The following is a 23,587-nucleotide window of genomic DNA, read 5'->3' as shown; positions in this document are numbered from 1 at the left end:
AGGAGCCAGATCGCTAGGTTCATCTTATTGAGATCTGGGTGCCTGATTTCTCCATGGTTCTGAGTTAAAAGATGGGGCGCAAGGCGCCGTCTTTGGTGGGGAACTACTGAGAGTTCCAGGAACGTTGTGTACCATGGTTGTCTCGCCCATGTGGGAGCAACCAGGATCATTGTAGCGGAATCAGTGGAGCTGGTGGAAAAGCGTACGCAAATCTGCCTGACCAGTTCATCCATATCGCATTGCCCTGTGACCGTGGATGTGGGAACCTGGCGGCAAAGTACTGGCATTTTGAGTTTTCGTTTGTGGCAAACAGATCTATCTTTGGCTGAATGGTTGTAGAACTTGAGGGTGAATCTCCCATTCGTGTAGCTGTTGACTGTGTCTGCTTAGCAGATCCGCTACTTGATTGTCTTTTGTGTTCTGCCAGGAGAAAAATGTTTTTGGGAATTGCCCACTTCCATATGTTCTGTGCTAAGTGGGACAGTTGTGGAGAGTGTGTCCCTCCTTGTTTCTGAATGTAGTACATGGCTGTCATGTTGTCCGTCCGGATCAACACAGCCTTGTTGCACAGGTAGTTTTGGAATGCTTTTAGTGCCAGAAATATTGCTAGGAACTCTAGTTGGTTGATATGCAGTCTCCTTTGTTTGATTGTCCAGAGCCCTTCGACTGTGTATTGTAGTAAATGGGCTCCCCAACCTGTCAGTGATGCGTCCGCTGTTAGTACTACTTGTGGAACCGGCTCTTGGAACAGTCGCCCCTTGGAAAGGTTTTGTGGGTTCCACCACTGCAGAGAGTTGTAAGACCGACTGTCCACCAACACTAGGTCTTTTAATTGCCCCTGACCTTGGTTCCACTGCCGTGCTAGGCATTCCTGTAGTGGACGCATTTGAAGTCTGGCATGGGGAACAATGAATATACAGGAGGCCATCATGCCGATTAGTTGCATGAATACTCGAGCTGGCAAAGAGGGTTGTGGCTGAAATTTCTAAATGAGAGTCTGGATGTTGGCAAACCTTGATTGATTTGGATATGCCTTTGCTAGAGAGGTATTTATTGTAGCCCCCAGATATTGTTGTATGTGGGAGGGTTGTAGATGTGATTTTGGGTAGTTCATGGAAAAACCCAGGCTGTGTAGCAGCTGGAGTGTTTGAGACTTATGGCTTGCGCACTGCTGGTACGAGTTTGCCTTTATGAGCCAATCGTCCAGGTATGGATACACGTGGATGTGTTGCCGTCTGAGGTATGCAGCTACTACCGCTAAACATTTTGTGAACACTTTTGGGGCTGTGGTTACCCGAAGGGGAGAACCTTGAACTGATAATGTTGACCTTCTATTGTGAACCTGAGGTATTTCCTGTGAGCTGGATGTATAGGTATGCGAAAATATGGGTTCTTGAGGTCTAATGTTGCTAGGAAGTCGCCTTGCTGGAGTAATGGGAGTACTTGTTGCAGAGTGATCATATGGAAGTGCTCTGAGAGTATGTATTGATTTAGAGGTCTGAGGTCTAATATTGGTCTGTGGGACCTGTCCTTTTTGGGAATAAGGAAGTATAGTGAGTATACTCCTGTTCCTTGGTGTTGAAAAGGGACTGGTTCTATGGCTCCCTTTTCTAGCATGGATTTGACCTCTTGTTGTAGCAGGGTCATGTGTTCTTTGGACATAGGACGTTGTCTGGGAGGTATGTTGGGTGGAGTAGAAGTGAGTTCCAGGCAATAACCATACTGGATAATTTGTCTCACCCACCTGTCTGTGGTAATTGCATTCCAGACTGGTAGGAACTGTTTGACTCTGCCTCCGACTGGTGTTAAATGGTCTAGAGGGAGTGTGATGAAGTCACTGTTTGGTGGCAGTGGAGGCTCTGGTGTTATTGCCGCCACGTCCTCTGCCCTTGTTATTATTGCCCCTGTAACCTCCCCTGCTGGAGCCCTTATTGAAGGAGCTTTGAGTGTTGCTTTTGTATGCAGAGGAAGTCTGTGAAGTGTTGCCTCTTAAGGCGCCTCTGTAGGAGGACTGACGAAAGGAACCTCTATGTTGTTGAAACTGCAGCGCGCCCATAGATTTTGCAGTATCAGTATCTTTCTTCATTTTGTCAAAATGGTATCTACTGCAGGACCGAACAGGAAGTCTTGATTAACTGGTTGGTTAAGGATGGTGGATTGCACCTCGTTCTTAAAACCAGAGATGCATAGCCACGCGTGTCTGCGTAGTAACACACTAATGTTAACTGACCTGGCTGCTGTGTCGGCGGCGTCTAGTGCACATTTAATGGAAGGATTAGTTATAAATTTGCCTTCCTGTATGCAGTCGCTAGCTTGAGCTTTGAAAGGTTCTGGCAGGTGTTGCAGTAAACCTTCAAGCTGGTCGTAGTGTGCTCTATCATAGCGAGCTAGGACAGCCTGTGTGTTTGCGATCCTCCATGAACTAGCAGCTTGCGAGGCCACTCTTTTGCCTGAGGCCTCCAATATTTTAGACTCTTTGTCAGGAGGTGGAGCGTCTCCTGTTGTTTGTGAGTTGGTTCTTTTACGAGAGTTTACTACTACCAGTGAGTCTAGAGGCAATTGTGATTTAATGTAAGTAGGGTCTGTAGGGGCCGCCTTATATTTTTTCTCCACCCTGGGATTGAGCACCCGTGCCCTGGCTGGATCCTTGAATATGTCTGGCGCGTGTTTTAGTACCCCTTTTAGCATAGGAAGTGTCCCGACATTTTTCTCGGAGGTTGGAAAAGTGTCAAATAGAAAATCTTCTTCTATTGGGTCAGTGTGCATGTCGACCTTGTGGTATTTTGCTGCCCTATCTAGCAGTTGGTTAAACACAATGGTGTCGTCAGTAGGCGACGGCGTAGTAGGGTATGGGGAGGTGTCAGGGATGGGTTGTGTGTCATATGGATCATTTTGATCATCCCTTGTGTCATCCTGAGCCTGTGGATCCTCTGGGTCATTAAAATCTTCCTGAGCATCTTCCCCCATGTTATCCTCATCATTGTATTCTGAGTGTGTAGGAGAGTAGGGCACAAAAGGCATATTAGGATAGAAAGGAGGAGGAGTAAAAGGCCTAGAGGGAGATGTCCCGAAGTCCTTTTTCTTTGGTGGTACAGGGCAAGTAGTGTCCGTGTCCAATGGTCTCTTTTTCCGGTAATAGATGGTCACTTTGCGGTTTCAGGGTTTATATACAGTTTTGATTGTTCCTCTGATTCTGGATCAGGATGGAAGAGTTCCTCTTCCACTGTCCGTGGCTTTGGCGCCGATGTTTTTGGCTTACTGACTTGCTTGTGACCTTTTGGCTCGAGGGCCTTTGGTTCTGGAGTCTTTTTCGACTCGACTGTCGGTTTGGGGTCGGTAACCTTCTTTGTTTCGACGTCTTTTATTGGTTTGGCAGTCTTTTTTGGTTCGGTGACTTTATTTGGGTCGACAACCTTTTTCGGGTCGATTCTCTTTTTGTGCTCGACGCCTTTTTTAGGGTCAGTGTCTTTGGTCGAGTCGATGCCTTTTTTCGGTTCGACTGGCTTTGGTTTAGTTGCACTCTTTTTAGGATCGGGTGCTGTTTTCGGATCGATGACCTGTTTAGAGTCGAGGCTTTTCTTTGGATCGATAGCTTTTGACTCGATAACCTTTTTGGGGTGGACGACCATTTTTGGTTCAACCCCTTTCTTCGGCTCGACGCCCTTTGGCTGGTCAACCTTCTTTTGTTCGACGACCTTTGGCTCGACGGCCTTCTTTGGTTAGACGACTTTTGGCTCGACGGCCTTTTTTGGGTCGGCCACCTTCGGTTCGACAACCCTTTTGGGTTCGACGACCTTCTTGGGAGGAACGTTACTTGGTCCTGGGCTCACGGAATGCTTTGTTTTGGTCTTCTGAGCCGAGCCTGAGGTCGGGGCTTCTGAAAAGGTTATTCGATCTCAGCTAAGGCCTTTAGGCGATGCTTCGACCGGGGCCTTCGGTTTTGGGATAAGCAGCGTTGGGGGCTGTGTACTCACGATTTGCCCCGGTGGGATCTCGTCGTCGGAGTCCGACTGGTCCTTGACAGTGACGATCTCTAGGTCCGAGTCCGCCGCTTCCGGGAGGTCGCGTTCATCATCGAAGATGTTCTCCGGTTCCGGTGCCAACTGCTGCATCTCTTGCCTAGCGGCCCGTCGAATCCGGATGGTCTTCTTCTAACGGAATTGGGCACACGCTGGGCAATTTTGTTCGTTGTGCTCTGGTGATAAGCACTTGTTGCATACTGTATGCTTGTCAGTATGCGGGAATTTGGAGTGGCATTGTGGGCACCTTTTGAACGGGCTCCTTTCCATCGACAGCAGACCCACTTGGCGCCGAAAAGGCCCACCGGCCAGCGTCGAATAGGCCCAACGGCCCGCGTCGAAAACTGGATCAAGATGGAGAGGTTGGTTGAGTCAAGAAGTACCGAACGAGAACAATACCGTCGAAGTCGAAGGCCTTTTGGCCTATAAAAGTAGTTAGTTTCGGTTTCTGAAGTTGGAGTAAAGGAATAACATCCGAACCCAAGGGCGGTAAAAAACAATCTGAGGATAGAGAAGATGCCCATGCGCACTGTAGTCCAGGGGAGGAGTCACCTATCTCGTGATACTTCGAAGACTCTTCCAGGACAACAAAGTGCAATCATCCGGACCCAACACTAGGCGGCGATCTATGCACAAGATATGAATTCAGCAGCCCATATGCCTCGAACATATATATATATATATAAAATATATCTACATCAGAGACATATATTGAGCTTGTAAGCATTCATTTCTATGACAGAAAGATAAATATCCCTAAAGGAAAATGTAATAGGCAACACACAACCGTATGATATGCATTTGAATTTAAATATGAATAAACACCTCTGTCGATAGAGGCCCACCTTATTGAAACAGATGGCGTGATATCACCTGGCCTATGGCTGCCTTGCAATGTTGAGCTGATTCCAGGCAGTAGTTCTGCGTGAACTTGTGGGTGCTCTTACACGTTGATGCAGGACATATCTACTCTAGTGGAACCCCTGAAAACAGAGCAGCCAAATTGGACACCGCTCTGATTGAATGAACTTTAGTTTGCATTGTTAGCGATATGCCAGCTTTGGAGTAGCAAAACTGAATTGCTGCTGAAATCTACCTTGCTATTGTGGCTTTTGTAACTGCAGTCCCTTGACGAGATCGCCCATAAGGCACTATTAGTTGATCTGTTTTGCAAATATTCTTTGTTCAGTGGAGATGGAACTTAAGACAGTGTGCAATGTATGAAGAGATCTTATGGGCGGTCATGCTGGATTAGGAAAAAATGTCCGTAGTATGATAGGTTAATTGAGATGAAATTGAAAAGGAACCTTGCGAATAAATTTTGGGTTTGTTCTGAGAAGCACAAACTCTTCAGTGAAACGCAGAAAAGGCTCTTGTGTTATAAAAGCCTGTATTTCACCAACTCTTCTTGTGGAGGTGAGAGCAACTGATAGAGCAACCTTTCACGTGAGAAATTTTAACTTGGCTTTGAGAATGGGTTCAAAAGCTGCGAGATTTGAGAGTGCCACATTGAGGTGCCATTCTGGGGCAGGAGCTCACTCTGATAGGAAAGCCCTGAACAGGCCTTTCGTAAATTGTTTTATCATTCTTGTAGAACTCAGAGAGAGAGATTGGGCCAATTGTCTGTATCATGAAATTGCTGCAAGGTGAACTTTGACCGATGCATGCATAAGACCTGATTTGGCCAGTGAGAGGAGATAAGGCAGTATCTGCTCAGGAGATGCTTCTAACGAGTGTAAATTATTTTGGTAACACCATAAACAGAATCCTTTCCATTTTCATTTGTATGTTTCATTTGTGTCTTCCGCTTTAGATAATATAGCTCAACATTCTAGAGTGATGTTTAAGTCTCGAACCTCGTAGAACTCAGAAGTTATGCGTTTAAGTGGAGAAAGGTTGGATCCGGATGTAAGATCTGGCCCTGGTTCATTGTCAAGAGCGTTTGGGTTGTTGGTAGGCAGACAGGACCGGTCTTTGACAGGAGGAGCAGCTCTGTAAACCAGTGCTGCCTGGGCCACTTGGGAGTGATCAAGATGAGGTGTCAAAGTGTTCCATTTTCATTTTGCTGAGAACCTTTGGAATTAGTGGGAAGGGGAAAAGCATATTCATAAAGCCTGGACCATTGCATCGAAAGTGCACTCCCCCACAACCCTGGGAGGGGATATTGACTGGCAATTGGTGTTGCTGTTTGTTGCAAAGAGATCCAATGCTGGTTTCCCCCACAGTGAGAATATTTTGTCCAGCTGCAGTTAATCCAGCTCCCACTTGTTGCTTCTGTCTTTGGCTATACTGAGAATATTTGCTAAGGTGTTGTGCACTCCAGACACGTGCACAGCCTTCAGGAATATTCTGTATTCATCAACTTTTATTCGATTATAAAATTTGTATAATCATAAAAAGTACATTCTAGAAAAATGTACACACAAATAACACGTTTAAGATAAAATGGAATTATATAAGAATAAGATCACTGCAATAAAAGATATTTTGAGGTTATAAAAACATCTTTACAATTCTTTAGCAAGACATGTTCATTTAACTAGCGATATTACGGCGAACTCTTATAACTGCTTTAAGAAAAGTCGCTATGAATTTGGCTTCATGTGGGGATTTTGGGGATTGTAAATAGAAGAGAGCTGGATAAGATTGTCTAAGTCCACTGGCCCGGAGGATCGGAATGATCCATCTTTTCCTTGCAAGGTTATAGTATTTACAGAAAAGGACAACGTGGATCGTGGACTGTGCAGAGGCTCCATCACAGGGGCATTTCATCATATTAGAAGACCAGTTCTGTATTTCCGGGAATGTAACCAAACGGAAAAAGACATCAAAGCGCAGCCTGGTGATTAAAAACTTTTCATAATTTGATAAAAAGAAAGTCAAATAGGGCTGAATTACTTTTCCTGTCTGTAATGAGCAGATTTTCTCGTTCTTTGGTTTAATGATCTCGGCCTGGTTTCGAAGATCTCTCAGATGGGCTAGCGCCATTTGCTTTAGTTGTTTTCTTGAGATATCTTCGACTGAAGGGGGATCAAGGAAATATTGTTCACAGTCCAGATCTTTAAAGAAATTATATATGAATTTCAGCCACAGGATTTTTTGCCAGTTTGTTAATTTTAGACAATCAAGAATAAGGGAGCGGGTTAAATGACTTTCAGGGTTACACCATACTCGATGCCACAATAAGATGGGCTGGCATCGGATGGTATCGGTGATGTACTCTATACCAAGCTCCCTATGTGAGGCCAATATCGGGGAGCTTTGGGGAAGACCCAAAATGTACTTAATGAACACATTTTCAGTGATCTGAAGCTGGTCGATACGGCCGTAACCCCAAATTTCCGCTCCATAGGTAGCCACACTATGGCATTTAGCGTAGTATATGGATAACAGGAATATCTTATGAGTCATGAGCCAACTCGAAAGCTCCTGGGCTTCATGAGACAGTGTTAGAGCTTTTGTACCTCCTTGTTGTTGATATAATACATGCTAGACCTGTTGTCCATATGTACCAGCACTGAGGATCCTGCGATTCGTGGGAGAAAAGCCTGCAGGGTAAGAAAGATGGCTTTCAGCTCCAGGCTGTTGATGTGCATACATTTTTAACTTGCTGACCACTTTCCTTGGATCTTTAGGTCCTGAAAGTGACTGCTCCAGCCTTCTAGAGAAGCGTCAGTGGTGATAAAAAGTTGGGTACCAATGGCAGAAACGTTAGACATTGAGAGAGATGAGATATCTGAGACCACCACGTTAGAGTTTCTATCATCCTTGGGGTTTTGGTTATCAAGTTCTCAAAGGACACTTCTGATTGAATCCATTGCAGCTGCAGTTCTTCCTTCAATGATCTCATCTTGAGGTGTGCCAGCGGAACTAGGTTGATTGCAGAAGAAATTATGCCCAGTTGCGACTTGAACAGCATCACTGAAACACACTTTTTTCTTGAGATTTTGTGAGCCAAGTCTGCTAGTCTACTTTGTCTTTCCTGGGAGAGGAAGGCTTTTTTTTATTCTGAGTTGTATCCAGGTTTGCTCCTCGAAACTGCCTCATTTGACTGGGTAGTAGTTGAGGATTTCTGTCAATTTACAGTAAGACCAAGCTTGAGAAACAGTGACAGGCAGGCTTTTGTGGCTCTGTGACCTTGCCTTGAAGTTGAATCTTTTAGCAGCCAGTCGTCTAGTTTGGGGAATATCTGATAACCTTGATTCCTGAGAGTGTCTGCTACTGGGGCCAAACACTTGGAGAATATGCAAGGGGATGACTTGAGGCCGAATGGGAGGACTTTGAATTGGTAATGGGTTCCAGCTACAGAGAAGCGGAGATATTTGCAGTGTTAGGAATAAATGGGGATATGGAAAAATGCATCTTCCAGGTCTAGTGACATCATGCAGTCTCCGCTGTTTAGGAGATGGAGAATGTCAGAGATAGTAATCGTTCAAAAGGATTGCTTGCAGTGGAATTTGTTTAGTTTCCTGAGGTCTAGAATGGGTCTCTATTCCCTGTTTTTTTGCGCTTGAGGAAAACAACTGGAGTAGAATCCCTTTCCCTTTTGAGCAACCGGAACCTTCTCTATTGCTTCCTTGGCAAGCATTATATGGGCCTCTTTTTTTAGGTCTCGCAACTAGCGTTGCAGTGCGCAACAATGCTCGTGCAGCGCGAGACCTCTTATACAGGCTTCAGAAATCTGACCACAACCTCAAGTGCGTGGTTTTGCTTTCGCAGTCCGCTATTGGTTGTAGAGTGCTTTAAAAAAAATATACAGCACGAAATTGGGCAAAGGCAGGCGCATGTGCCGCCTTTGCTCTGCCCATTCCCGCTGGTGTGTAGTACGCGCATCAGCATGCCACAGACGACAGGCTCCCTCGGCCCCCTCTCCTCTGTAGTGCTCGCGCACCACTGGTTGTTTCAGTCGACAACTCGCTTTATTTCAGTACAATGCCATGGACTTATCCCGGGCACGCAGCTTTTCTCCCACAGATTTTAGGGACTCGCAACAATGTCAAATAATAAATGTCACGAGCAGGACAAAGCTCTGTAGTGAAGCTTGAGTATGTTTCCACCGAGGTAAAACCCAGTTTTCAAAAGTGCCTTTTAATTTATCCTAGTGCACGTTAAGCTCTGCCTGGAACTTAGATATATATTATTAATTATTTTGTTCCCCTCTCTCTCGGTTCTCTTGATGTTCTCCTCTCTCTCGCCCTTACCTCCACTCATTGCTTCACTTACTTATGTTCCATTTTCCCCTTGTCTGCTTGTTTTGTATTAACCTTGGAGCCCATTTTATGGCCGCAATACACGTTAAATCGCAAGGCGCCGTGCTTTATATTCTAATTTTTTTCAGCTGTTTGAAGGCATTGAGTGCGAGTTCCCGCTGTTCTTCATCTTCATGATGATTGATGGTACATACAATGGAACACTTCTTATTTTGTTAGCGAGCAACACGGGCTAATTGTTAATAATGGCGCACTTTTGTGTTCACACTTTTGTATCTGCTACACTAGTGCTTTTACTTTTGCGCGCGCTTTTCACACGCGCTACATTGTTAATAATGGCACACTTTTGTGTCCGCACTTTTGTGTCAGCTACACTAGTGCTTTCCCTTTCACGCGCCCTACATTATTAATAATAGCGCACTTTCATGAGTTGCTTATAAAGTGTCCCACAGGCCTGCTGCTGAGCCTCTCCGCCTCGTAAGCATTTCAGTGTGCTCTGAGGCTTGTACTTCTCTGTCTCCTGTCCCTCTCGTTGCTTCCCCCTCCCCCGCTTGTTGCAGTCAGCTGTTCACCCAGCGGCTAAAAAGGAATATCAGTCCATTTCTCCCCCTGTCTATCTGCGTGCGCCCACTCGGTGTCCACACCTCTTTGCACACCACATTCCCTCCATTTATAGGCTCTGGGGAGGCATCTCCTGTGTTCCTGTGTGCGCTCTATCAGTGCTTGGCACCCCTCCAACTGCGGCTTGTTGCGTTTATGAGGAGCACCACCGCCCCTCCATGTGCACATTCAGTGTCCAGCATTCTCTAGGACAACGGTCCATGTGTCCAGCTTGGCACACACTGCCTGCCACCCTCACTGCCCACCTCCCAGTGTCTTGGCCTGGCACATAACGGTTCTCTGCCAAGGCCTTCTGTGTGTACCCACTCATTATGTGGTACCTCTCCAGGCTCCCCTTGCTTGTGCTCGCTGCTCGTACACGCTGCGCCTGGCACCTCTCTAGATCCCCTTCGGTGCTCCTCGCATGCAAAGTCCCTGGCACCCCCACTGCCCATTCCCTGTGTCTCGCTAGGCCAACCGTTCCTGTGCCCCTCTGCTCGTACACACCATGCCTTTGCACCCTACTGTCCCTCTCCGTGCATGCCTACTGTGCCTAGCACCTCTCGCTTTCCATCCCTCTTGATACACCGCTCTAGCACCCGCCTCCCAAACTACCATCCAGTGTGCCTCTGCAAACACATACTGAGCCTGGCACTGCTCTCGGTCCCCTCTGTTACCCCTCCTTATGCACACACTGCGTAACACCTCTTGTGCCCTTTTAGCATCCCTCTGAATGCACACAGGGCCTGGCACCTCTCTCGTGCCTCTCCCGGTAACCCACTGCATGCACAGTGCTTGGCACTGTATCGTCTCCTCTCCTTTTGCACGCACGCAGTGCCTTGCACATCTCCCCCCTCAGCCCCTCTACATGCATCGCTGCAGCATCTCCCCCCTCTCTCTCCGGGCACTCACTGTGACTGGCACCTCTCATTTCCCTTTGCGTACATAGTACTGTGTTGCCCCTCTGCTTATGCATGTCATGCCTACCACCTCTAGTTCAAGTTCAAGTTCAGGAATTTATATAGCGCACTACTCACCCAGAGGGTCTCAAGGCGCTTGGGGAGGGGGTTCATTATTTATCGAATAGCCAGGTTTTAAGTTCTTTTCTGAAGGAGATGTGTTTTTGTGTAAGGCGGAGGTGAGTGGGGAGTGAGTTCCAGGTCTTGGCCGCACCTCTCCGCATGTGTATAGCTGTAGCCCTCTCTGCAAGCACACAATGCCTGGCACCCTTATTGCCCCCCTCGAGCTGTGCATGCAGGTCGTGCCTGGCACCTCTCGGGCCCCTCCCCGTGCCAAGGGTGCCCCCTTCCCGATGGGTGCAGGGTGCGAGGCCTGTTTACAACGAGTGCAAACAGTGCGACAGCTGCTGGCCTCGCCAGCCGCTCGGCTCACAAAGCGCTCATTATGGGGAAGGCAGCGGCGAAGATCCGGCACTTTACCGCTGCCTGCCTGCATGGGTACATTTGAAAGGCAAGCCGACGTGCCTGCTCCTTCGGGGCCTTCTCTCTCTCACTCGGCTGCAGCGGGGTGGGAATAGCCTCGTCTCACAACTTTCCCCCTATCATGGGCCGCCTGCCTCCTGTAGCACGTCTCAAGGCTTCTCTGTGAAAAACAAAACCCACCGCCCAACCTACCCCATTGGGACACTACCACTGAATTTTATGAGACTGTGCCCCATAAAAGTAGCATCCACAAACATTACAAGCATATGTGGCAATAAAGAGTAGTTTCTGAGTTGCTGAATGTTACATTTTTAGATAAATATATTTATCTCTGGGCCGAAGTGTGTTTGTAGGGAAGCCGGTGGGTTGGTTCTTTGGAGTGTTAAATTACTGGGCAGTTTGAGACCGGTCCAATTAAATAAGCATTTGCAATGCAATAGGTCTCGCATTTGCGAGAGTTTGAACTATTAGCATTGCAAATGACAATGCCTTTTATTTGTTTTACAAACCAAAACATAAATAAAAGGCATTGTCATTTACAATGCCAAAAGCTCACATTTAGGTAAATGCGGGATCTATTGCATTGCAAATGCTTGTTCAATAAGTGAAGATGAGAGGGGTATGCTCCCCTTGGCGGAGTGTTTAGTGGTCTTTCTGTAAACTCCAGGGTATGGCCATAGGTACCTAGATCTTATACCCATCTATTCAAGTTGATGGTTCTCCATTTATGGAGGTAGTTGGAGATGTTCACATGTACGGGGTGGGACAGTGATGGTGTAGCTGGTACCTGGTTGAGATCACTGTTTCCGGCCTGTATCCCAGCTCTGGGGTGGTGGCTTTCTGCAGATACCTTGCTTTGCATATCACGCTGTAGATGGGTGACGATATGCCTGTTGTTGATAAACAGGTCTGACTTGGGGCTGGTAGGTCTGGCATGATTGGGAGCGCTGATACCCACCTCTGTATGCTGAGAACTATCGGCCGCGCGCTCCCCGAAAGGACAACTTCCTGTACTGGAGGGTGCTGAGGGACTTGACTCTGTCCATTATCTCTGAGGAGGTGCGCTCTACTTTTTGGCAGAATTTTCTTGGCCTCAGATCTTCTAACTTCAGGTATTAGGTCAATGAGAAAACCAATGTCTGACCATATTTGTCGATCATAGCGGCCTATTATAGGCAGGAAGTTGGCCGCACGGTGATAGCAGACATGGTGGAAAACCTTTGCCTATGTTATCTAAGTGTTGTTCTTTCATTGTTTGGTGTCACATATATGGAAGCAGATGGGTTTTCGGAGAGTCGCTTGAGAAATTACAGAATCTGCTATGGGGTGTCCTGTCAGGCATGCTGGGGAATATTCTGGAGCCCTGTACTTTTTATCAATAAGAGGCAGGACAGCTGCCACTGTAGCAGGGTTTTCATGATTGTTATACCCTCTTGCCAGATGTACTCTATATTAGGTATAGGCTGAACTGACTTTCTTGTTTGTTCCTTAAAGTCATAAAGGAAACAGTCATTCTGTTTGACAGAAATGGGGAGGAGAAATTCTGTTGCCGCCCTATCCATTAGGTTATGAAAACCTCTGATGTCTTCTAGAGGTAAATCAACAGGCAATTGTGGAGGTGGTGATGGATTAGGTATGATGTAGTCCTCTGAGTCACCTTGTGGAGGTTGAGGTTCAGGACTCTTGCCTTCTTCCCTGTCATCAGATGACAATGGATCGTCCCTCGTAGTGCTGCAATGCGAGTAACAGGCGTCAGCCTAGGAGTGATAGGCGGAGGAATTGGTGGGGTTAAGGGAGAAACAAGCTGAGTTGGGGCAACAGTTTTTTCTCCAGAAGCGTAAGGACACTGTTTCCTATAATCCATGAGCAAAGCCTGGAGATCCTGAACCAAAGATCTAGGCACCTGTACTTAGTCCTGTCTGGGTGGAGAATCGGAATGGTATCTGTACTGCGCATAATGCCTCTGAGGAGGATAATACCCCTTCCACCTGAGGAGGTAATGCCCTTCCACCTCGAAGTGGTCTACCTCCTGGTACTTGACCTCTGAAGAGCTATGAGCTGTTCCAAAGGGGCCATCATCATCTGACTCCTCTGGGTCTAGTAGTTGACTTGGAGGTTGAGGTGACACCTTGCTGGGTGAAGTAACCTCAGTCCGTTAAGAGGTCTTTGATATTTGTGATTTTAATTCTCATCAACGGTGGCGTCAACAGCGTCATCAGCGCAATGTAGGTTTCTTGCTCTGACATGCTTGTGGGCATTGTGCCCGTTGTAGACAGAATCGTCGTCAATTGAGTCATCGTGCACAGAGTCATCATCTGCAAAGTCGTCATCAACGGAATCAACAATGGGGTCATCGTTGACGGGGGTATAATCAAAAGATCTTCGTAGATACTGCAATCCTCGTAGATGGGATGGGAGTGTCTATGGATGCTGTTGTCATCGTCTTATGCCATTGACGGTCTTGAGAATGAGACAGTAGTCACCGTTGTCAACGGTGATGGTGCTGTCGACAGGGCTGTGAGAGTTTATGCCTCGTCGACGATGGATCTGAACAGGAGGAATGAGGGCGATCTCGAGCCTTGTTAGTAGGAATAGTTGGCTCAGATAATGCTGTTGCTGAGGAGAATTGTTTTTGCTTCTCCTTTTTCTTAGTGTCCGTGGTCCGGTGGAATGTTTTAAGCAACTTTCTGCTCTTCTCAGAAGTCTGAGCATGGTGTTGGATTAAACCCAGATCTGTTGACTGGGTGTGAGTGTTTGATTGGTTCAGATGCTCCGTCCATCACCACCCCCTTTTGTACCACTTTGTTCGCCATAAGTTGGCAGGGTATGCTCAGACGTAAGTCCCTTGCTCACTTTGCCACTGGATTCAAGCAAGCCGGGCTGAAGACGGCTGAAATGCTAGATACCGGTCCTCGGAAGCTTGTTTCCGGTCCAGGGAAGGCATGGCAGTTCGGGCTGGACTGTTCCCATGAGGCACAGGGTCAGACTTATCTTATCTTAGGTGCAATTTATAAAGCGCACTGACGCCGAGGCTTCCTGGCGCTGAGAGACAGAGTGAGTGAGGGGGAAACAAAGTAGCGGGATTCTAACTAAGGGGAGGAAAGAGGTGAGTTACAGACTGATTTGCATATGGCCATGTCTGAACTGGGGTGCCCTTATATCAACTCTGGAGCGGAAGGGCGCACCAAACTCAGCCAGGGTAAATGTATTGGTGGGGCAGTGTCCTGCCAGCTCTTCCCTCGGCTCACAGACAGCCCCCAAAGGGGGCTGTTATTTCAGCTTGGCATGGACTGTTGACGTGCGTGATGTGGAAATATCGCCTGGGACGCCTGGCAGCACCTCTGGTACCTCAAACACAGCTACCCATTCAGCCACATTCACTGTGGTATTTCCCAGCAGGGACTTACACACCTGCAGGGAGCCAGACCAGATGATTACGCTTCGCATGCATTTTGCGTGATCAATGAGGCGGAATCGCGAACTGATCCTACCCACCTAGTGGCATGCATTTACCTAGACCGTGTTTGGTGGGAGAGGGAAAGCGGGCAAGTAAAGATGGATAACGAACAACAAGGGAGGGGGAAGCAAGACAATAGAGGGCGAGAAGGAGTTGTGACAAACAACAATGCGGAGAAAGGAAAGCAATGGGTAGGAGGGTGCGGGTGGGACGAGCCAAGCAAGAACGGTAAGGGGTGAGCTAGGTGGTATGGGGCAAGCAACAACAGGGGGTGAGGGAAAGCAAAGGACATGATAACAAACAACAGGTGAGGGGGCAGCAAGACAACAGAAGGCAAGAAGGGGAGGAGCAAACAACAACGATGAGCTGGGAGATGGACTACAAACACATGCACTCGTATTGAGTACTTAGAAGAAAGTGAAAAAAATAACCTCCACAAATGCTAGGCCAGGGGAAGGATACTGGCCACCAGAAGGAAGAAGGACTTGGTCCAGGCTACACCGCACAACGACGGCGGTGAGGAGGAGGCACTGACAAGCAAAGAAACAAGAGTGACATGGGAGACACGTGGGAGCCAGCAAATGGTAAGTATAGTGCAATAGGAGCCAACCTAATATAAGTAAAGGTAAGTAATGAATGGGTTATAAGCCCTTTTTAAGGTTTATTTTTAATACAATAGATTTTGCGAAACCTACAAAATGCTTTGTCTATGTGGAATACCTCTACATGGATAATACATAACAGCCATAGTTACAATGTCCCTGGCACCAAGTTAATATAGTCAGTGCCACATAATTTATCGTTCAAATATTAGATTTAAATATATTTTGGGAATTCAACCATTTTTTGCAAACATCAGCTTATCAGTTCTGAAAATACACAAATTTTTGCCATTAATTCAAACTCTTCAATTTTGGTACACATACCAAAGCAACCAAGTAAAAGGTTCTAATTTTGTTGGCTGGGCAGCACCCAGGAGACCTACTTACGGGTAACTGAAGAGCTACCAGTAGCTTACTAGCTACTCATTGGAGAAACCTGAGCTAAAGAAATTCTGTCTCCTCTTTCTTTCCTACAGGGATTTTTGTTCCCTACTCCCATCTAGGTGGTGCCAGCAACACACATATGCTGTCTGGTGAAATCAACCTCTCCATCTTGCACTCTGGTCCAGGTTGTATGTTTCCAAAAGGGAACCTTCGGCTTAAACCACTTATGAATGGCACACAATCAATCCTAGAACACAAGAACAAATGCATTGGATGTTGGCATTCAGAATCCCGGGTTTATTATGACCAGCTGAACGTTTTAAATGAATGTAGGCAGGCATTCATGTTACAACGGTAAAAAGGCCTGTCACTAACACTGTATGCTGCTAACACTGCAATACATGCATGAAGCACAAGTTACTTACCTTCGGTAACAATATATCTGTAAGAAACAGTAGTTAGTATTAGATTCCTTACCTTAGAACAGTGGTTCCTAAACTTTTGACTCCTGAGGACCCCCATTGAGTCACCACTGGAAGCCGGGGACCCCCAAGCAATCTGTATGAGTGAAATTTCAAATATTAAAACAGTAATTAAAAAAAAAAACACACATATGCACACAAATCAAATACTCAAAGCACTAAGGATTTGGGGGCCAGATGTACGCCCATTTTATTTAGTGCCTCGCAATTGGCGAGTGGCAAATTGGGAGTTGTTAAATGAAATGTACAACAGTGTGTTTAACACTGTTTGGGATTCCCAATGAGGGCGCAAATTGCAAGGTTCATTAATATTAATGAGCCTCTCGCAATTTGCGAGCCCATTGGGAATGCCAGACCTCCCAGGGATGGTGGCCTGCTGGGCTCAGCAGACCACCATGTCTGGGGCTGCTTTTAAATAAAGCAGTTAAAAAAAAAATGCAGCCGGATGTCCCTGCATTTAAAAAAAAAGAAGAAAATTAAACGTTTTTGTTCCATTTTTTAGGGGCAGGCAGTGGTCCCTGGGACCCCTGCCTGCCGTTAAAAAATAATTTTGCATGCATTTGCAAAGGGGAAGGGGTCCCCTGGGGACCCCTTCCCATTTGCGAATGCATTACTATCTACTTGAAGTGGGTAATAATTGCGAGTGTTTTGCGACCGCAATTGCAGTCGCAAAACATTTGTACATGGTTTTGAGACTCGCTATTTGGAAGGGAATGCCCCTTCCAAATAGCAAGTTGCAAAACCTATTCAGCAAGTTGCAAAAAAATTGTGTCTTGCATAATAGGCTATGTACATGGCCCAATAGGTTTTTGTATGCGCAAACGGGTTCGCGAACACGTTTGCGCATATAAAAACAGGTCGCACATCTGGCCCTTAGTATATTATATATTATATTGAAGGAATACCCCCTCTGTCACATGCATTTCCATTGGTTTATAGCATCTCTCATACCATTGTAGCATGTCAGAGCACTTTACATCACACACATATAGAGACAATAAATCATACATGTAAATCAGTGTATAGAAAATGTTACAGAAGGTAAAGGGGAGTACAAGGTGTAGTGTTCACATGTTATTCATACTGGTAGGCATTTTTAAAAAGTGCTTGGTCTGGAAAAGCACAAACTCAGGATTCAGAGCATAACACAGTGGCTAGCACTGACTTTAACATTAAAAATGTATTTCTTCCCAAATAAATCTTTTTAGCAGCATCAGGATAATGAATGACTGGGAAAAAACATAAGTTACTAACTGGTACCATGCAGTTTGCAAGCAGCTCTTTGATGACAGCTTATAGGTCCCTCTGCTAGATTACGATTGTCACTTATAAGTGCACAGTAACAAAAGAATCTCTGTGACAAAAGCAGTAACCACGGACCTATGCACATAAAATCTGCTTTTTAAAATGCATGTTGCACGTTCTTTGCAGTAGGCACATTAACCCTGTGTGCTGCATTAGTTAAGTCAAAGCTGCCACTGAACAAAACTCTCCTCTCTCTCCAGCAGGTACATTAATCACTGGCATTATCTTGACACTGTTATTGTTGCTCGAACTCTGCTAATTAAACAAGAAACGTTGCTGTGCTTTTAAAACTGCTGCCTACGGACCCCCTGGGAATGTGTCACGGACCCCTGGGGGTCCGCGGACCCCAGTTTGGGAAACACTGCCTTAGAATATCCCCAGGCGTCAGACTGGATCCGGAAACTTTTGCGTAGCAGTACCCTTGCGTGTCGGTAGGCGTCGTCTGCGGCTCCTCGACCGTCGTCGGCGTCAGGATGACGTTGCTGGAGTACTTAGACGCCGCCCTTGCACGCTGACGTCAGTTCTTATACCTAGCTTTTCCGCGCCAGAAACGCAGAGCCATGATAAAAACCAACACTGGTGCCATGAAACTAGGGCCCTGAAAGAGGATGACCTTAACCCTAGATATTGGTTCGCAGAACGGGGAGGATGGGTGGGGTGGTAAGGAATCTAATACTAACTACTGTTTCTTACAGATATATCGTTACCAAAGGTAAGTAACTTGTGCATCTGAAAGAAACAGGTTAGTATTAAATTCCTTACCATAGAATACATACCCCAGCAATACCAACCCCGGTGGTGGGTCTGCGAACCAATGATCACACCAGAAAGTCCTGGAGAACGGAACGGCCAAAAGAGCCATCTCTCCGGACTTGGCTGTCCAAGTAGTAGTGTCTTGCGAAAGTGTGCAGCAAGGCCCACGTAGCTGCCTGACAGATGTCCTGCAAGGGGACTCCCCGGCCCAGGGCAGTAGTAGCCGCCGTGTCCTATGTGGAATGGGCACGAAGCCCCACAGGAGGCTCCTTTCGAGCCAAAGAGTAACACGCCTTGATGCACAAGACGACCCATCGGGAAATGGTTTGTTTGTGCACCGCCCGTCCCTTCTTAGCGCCCACGTAACCAACAAAGAGTTGGTCATCCACCCGGAACTGGCGTGTGCGATCCAGATAGAATGAGAGCGCCGTTTTAGGTCCAGGCGGTGGAGCCTCTCTTCCTCTTTCGAGGGATGCGGAGGCGGAAAGTAGGTGGGCAAAGTGATGGACTGCCCGATGTGGAAGGCTGTGACTACCTTGGGCAGGAAAGAGGGTCGCGTCCGCAACGCAACTTTGTCCGGATGGACTGAAAGGAAAGGAGGCTTAGAAGAAAGGGCCTGGAGCTCACTCACTCTCCTGGCAGAGGTGAAGGCAACCAGGAAAGCGGTCTTTAGAGTAAGGAGGCAAAGAGGACAGTTATGAAGTGGCTCAAAGGGAGCGCACATCAAAAAGGTTAGAACAAGGTTCAAGTCCCACTGAGGCATCACGAAAGGAACTGGAGGAAACATATGAGTGATGCCCTTCAAAAACCTATTTACAACCGGGGACTTGAATAAAGAGGGCTGATCAGGTAGCCTTAAGAAGGCGGAAATGGCCGAGAGGTAGCCCTTCAGAGTGCCCAGAGCAGAGCCCTGCTGGGCAAGAGAAGAAAGAGGAGAAGCTCTGAAAGAGGGGCAGAAAGGGGATCCACAGCCTTTGCTGTGCACCATGCCACAAATTTGTTCCACCTGCAGGCATATACCAGTTTTGTGGAGGGACGCCTGGCTGCCAGAATGACATTACAGACTTCAGGAGGCAAGTCAAATGTCTTCAACTGCCGCCGCTCAATCTCCACGCATGTAAGTGGAAGCTGGACAGGTTCGGGTGGAGGACCGTCCCCTGCTGCTGCGACAGAAGGTCCTCCTGAAGGGGCAGACGAATCGGGGGATCGACAGACATGCTGAGTAGCTCGGGATACCAGAACCTCCGTGCCCAGTCCGGAGCCACAAGGATGACTTGGGCCCGGTTGCGTCTGATCTTCTTCAGCACTCTGGGCAGAAGTGGTATAGGCGGAAAGGCGTACAACAGACCGCAACTCCACTCGCGATGAAAAGCGTCTCTGAGCGCGTACCGCCCTGGAAATTCCAACGCGCAGAACTGATGACATTGCGCGTTCTCTTCTGTGGCGAATAGATCTAACCAAGGCTCTCCCCACTGCTGAAAGAGGCCTTGCGCCACGTCCGAGTTCAGACGCCATTCGTGATCCATTATGCACCGACGGCTGAGTTCGTCCGCCCTGGCGTTCAGGGAACTTGCCAGGTGTTGAACCACCAGGGTCACGCCCTGATGTTCCAGCCACTGCCAGAGGCGCAGAGCCTCCTGGCATAGGGTCCACGGCCCCACCCCGCCCTTTTTGTTGCAGTACCACATGGCGGTGGTGTTGTCCGTGAACACCTGCACTACACTCCCCCGGACAGAGGGGAGGAATGCCTTCAGTGCAAGTCGGATCGCCCGCAGCTCCAGAAGGTTGATGTGGAGCCGGAACTCCGCCGGAGACCAGAGGTCTCTGATCTCTGCCTCTCCCATGTGGCCCCCCAGCCCAGGAGGGACGCGTCCGTCACAACCACGTGCTCCGGGTGGGGTAGGGAGAGGGATCTGCCACTGCCCCAATCGCGGTCCGTGAGCCACCACTGCAACTGTCTTGCAGTGCCCTCTGAGATCAAGACATGGTCGGACAAGAAAGGATATGGCAGGCTTGGAGGAGGTACAAGAGGGGAAGGGCTGGATACCCCAGATGCTTCACTGTAGGAGTCTCCTCCACTGGGCACCACACACTGCCCATCTTTGACATCCCCACTTCCTGGGAGGCCATGAGCCTTGGCTGGTGACAGATTCTGAATACTCCGTAGGGGAGATGGGGGGAGAAAGGTCGGGGGGGGCTCTGGCCAGGGAGGGGGGCTAGGCGGGGAGGGGGGGATGGGCTAGTGGACCCACCTACCCCCTGGGGGTAGGTGGGTCCACTAGCATGCCATGGGGGTAGACCGTTGCTATGTCCGCTGACATCTGGTTTATTCTAATCATTCACTGCCCCTTCACACTGCTACCGGATGTGTCTTTTGATGAGCTGTTTTGTTTCAATAAAAAGAATTAAAAAAAAAAAAGACATGGTCGGACAAGTTGCCCTGATGTTGGGCCCACTGAAACTTCAGGTCCCACTGCAGAGCCCGCATCCGCCACCTGGCGTGCTGCACCAGAAGGAGGCAGGAGGCCATCAGCCCCAAAAGCCGCAGCGCAACCTGACCGAGACTCGGGATAACGGCTGAAAGATCGGAATCAGAGCCTGAATATCCCGAACCCGCTGTTCGGGAGGAGAAACCCGAAACTGCGCCGAGTCTAGAACCGATCCGATGAAGAGGAGCTTCTGAGAGGGACACAGGTGTGACTTCGGCACATTGATGGAGAACCCCAGCAGGTGCAGGAGGTCGGCCATAGTCTGGAGGTGGCTGACGACTGTCTGGGGCGAGCCCGCCTTTAACAACCAGTCGTCGAGGTAGGGGAAGACTGGAACCCCTAACCTGCGCAGATGAGCTGCGACCACCGCCATCACTTTCGTGAACACCCATGGGGCACTGGTAAGGCCGAAGGGGAGCACGGTAAACTGAAAGTGCTCGTGGCCTACCGTGAACCGCAGGTAGTGCCGGTGGGCCGGCAGGACGGGGATGTGGAAATAAGCGTCCTGCAAGTCCAACGCTACCATCCAGTCTCCCGGGTCCAGGGCAGCTAAGACCTGAGCCAGTGTCAGCATCTTGAACCTCTCCTTCCGGAGGAAGCCGTTGACGTTCCGCAGGTCCAAGATAGGGCGTAGGCCCCCTTTGCCCTTCTCGGGAACCAGAAAGTAGTGGGAGTAAAAACCACACCCTACTTCTGGCCCAGGAACGCGCTCGATGGCCCCCATGGCCAAGAGGGCCGTAACTTCCTCTCGCAGAAGATTCAAGTGATCCCCCGACACACGGAGGTACTGCGGTGGCATGGCTGGAGGGGTCGCCTTGAAGGGGAGGGAGTAGCCCCTTCGGACGATTTGCAGCACCCACCTGTCCGATGTGATGTTTTGCCAGTGGAGGAGGTGATGGCGAACCCCGCCAGTGGAGGAGGTGATGGCGTCACGTGGGCCTGAAAGCTCGGACTAGGAGGGCTTTGAGGCAGATGCTTCGGGGGTGGGTGTGGACTGGCCTCGACGTTGTCCCCGGGCACTGCCACAGTGGTTACCACGTCCGCCACCGTGCTGGATGTTAGTCTGCGGCCCGTGGCTGGCAGGACATGTGGGGGCATCCCTTCCTTGGCCACGGAAGGGGCGAAAGGCAGCAGATTGCTGGCGCGGGGCCGACAGGCCCAAGGACTTGGCCGTAGCCCTGGAGTCCTTAAAGCGCTCAAGCGCACTGTCTGCCTTGTCGCCAAAGAGGCGATGGCCATCAAACGGCATGTCCATAAGGGTGTTTTGGACATCAGCCGAAAAGTTGGCGGACCTCAGCCAGGCGTGGCAACGAATCGCCACCGTCGTTGCCATCGCTCTACCCAGCGAGTCCGTTGTATCCAGCCCACATCGGATGGAGTACCGTGCCGCATCTCGACCCTCCGCAAGGGCTTGGGCGAGTTTAGTCCGGGCCTCCTCCGGACACTGTGGCAGCACGTCCGCGACCGTGTCCCACAGAGAGTGGGTATAACGGCCCAAGAGGCACGCGGTGTTAACGGACCGCATCCCCAAACTCAGTGAGGAGAACATCTTCTTACCATACTGTTCGTACCTCTTGGATTCCCGATCGGGGGGAGCCGTCAGGAATGCGGCTCGGGAGTTAGTGGCCTATATGACCAGGCTCTCGGGAGTGGGGTGGGTGGACAGGAAGCAAGGGTCGCCCGGAGCCGGGCGTTGGCGTCTGGCCACGTTCCTATCTACAGGGGACCTGTAGCGGGCCTGGACCAGGTGCCCAAAAGAACGTCAGACAAGGCCTCATTAAACGGCAAAACCCCTTTACAATTGTGCATGCTGTGGGATATTAATGTTGGGTCCCTACGGAACGCAGAGCAGATCCATTGGTATGAATGATGTATTCAGATCAATCTTGAGGCATTATTTCATTCGGTAGAGGATATTCTTGCTCATACTGCATGAATGCTTGTGTGTGTAGTGTAGAATTGAATCTTTAGTCTACATTTGTTGCTATGAGGGAGTTAGCCCATCAATTTGGAATGCTTGCTTTAGTAACTGCCTCTAAGGTCGTTACAGGGGTAACAACAATTATTCGCTTACCCTGAGCCAGTGCTCTCTCTCTCTCTCTCTCACTGCAGCAGTCTGTATCACTAAGATCATTTTCTCAGTGTGTGCAAAACGCATTTCAGTGTTGGTGTATGAATGTGATTTGTATGCAATAGGTACTGGATCACCTTCACTAAAAGTGATAAAGGTGTAACTGGTTGGTCCAGCGCCTACGCGGATTACCAGGTTAGTTGTGTTTACATGTGTGTGCAAGTGTTAGGAAGCTATCATATCAGCTTGTACGGAACATAAAATGTTTGTGTGTTACTGTGTCCAACAGTTGTTTGCAAAATCAGGTCTAATTAAATCGTAGAACGGTTTTACTCGTTCTGCGTAATCCAAAATGTATGTTCTGCTAAAATTTCGGAATCTTAAATGCATTGTAGTCTTTTCAGAGTAGTTGGAGGATGGAGCAGTGCACATTTTCTAAAATATGTGCTGTCAGGCATTTGCCTTCACTTGACAACTCATATCCCAGAAACAGGATATTGAGTTGGGCAACTTGAGATTGTTTTAAATTAAATTTGTAACCCAGGTGAGCGAATCCAAGAATTATGTGGTTCACTCTAGCCAAGTGTTCCATTAACTCATTGTCTGCCTGATAAATATCATCTACATATGACACTGCCTCCTCATCAAAATTTGGAAGTAACTGTTACCCTGGCTGAGAACAGCCCAGGGCTGTTCTTATACCCTTGAGGTAAACAGCCAAATTGACGCTGTGAACCTAGCGCTAAAAATTTGGTCAAATATGTGCTTCCAGG

The 23,587-nt window shown here is 48.3% G+C and overlaps 1 protein-coding gene and 1 long non-coding RNA gene across 2 annotated transcripts in view; one reads left to right on the top strand and one right to left on the bottom strand.

The window, feature by feature from the left end:
- LOC144752172 (uncharacterized) overlaps positions 1-23,587 on the bottom strand; it is a 993,171-nt gene that overhangs the window by 708,191 nt on the left and 261,393 nt on the right. Inside the window, exon 2 of the long non-coding RNA XR_013594037.1 lies at positions 16,192-16,272. This is a non-coding gene — a long non-coding RNA (uncharacterized LOC144752172). The remainder of the gene's footprint in view (positions 1-16,191; positions 16,273-23,587) is intronic.
- LOC144752170 (homeobox protein CDX-4-like) overlaps positions 1-23,587 on the top strand; it is a 396,907-nt gene that overhangs the window by 242,060 nt on the left and 131,260 nt on the right. The gene's annotated exons all lie outside the window — the stretch shown is intronic.

Source organism: Lissotriton helveticus, chromosome 4_2, assembly GCF_964261635.1.
Source record: "Lissotriton helveticus chromosome 4_2, aLisHel1.1, whole genome shotgun sequence".
NCBI classification, from domain to species: domain Eukaryota; kingdom Metazoa; phylum Chordata; class Amphibia; order Caudata; family Salamandridae; genus Lissotriton; species Lissotriton helveticus.
Note: the sequence above shows the minus strand (reverse complement) of the source record. Positions and strands in the feature narration are given on the sequence as shown.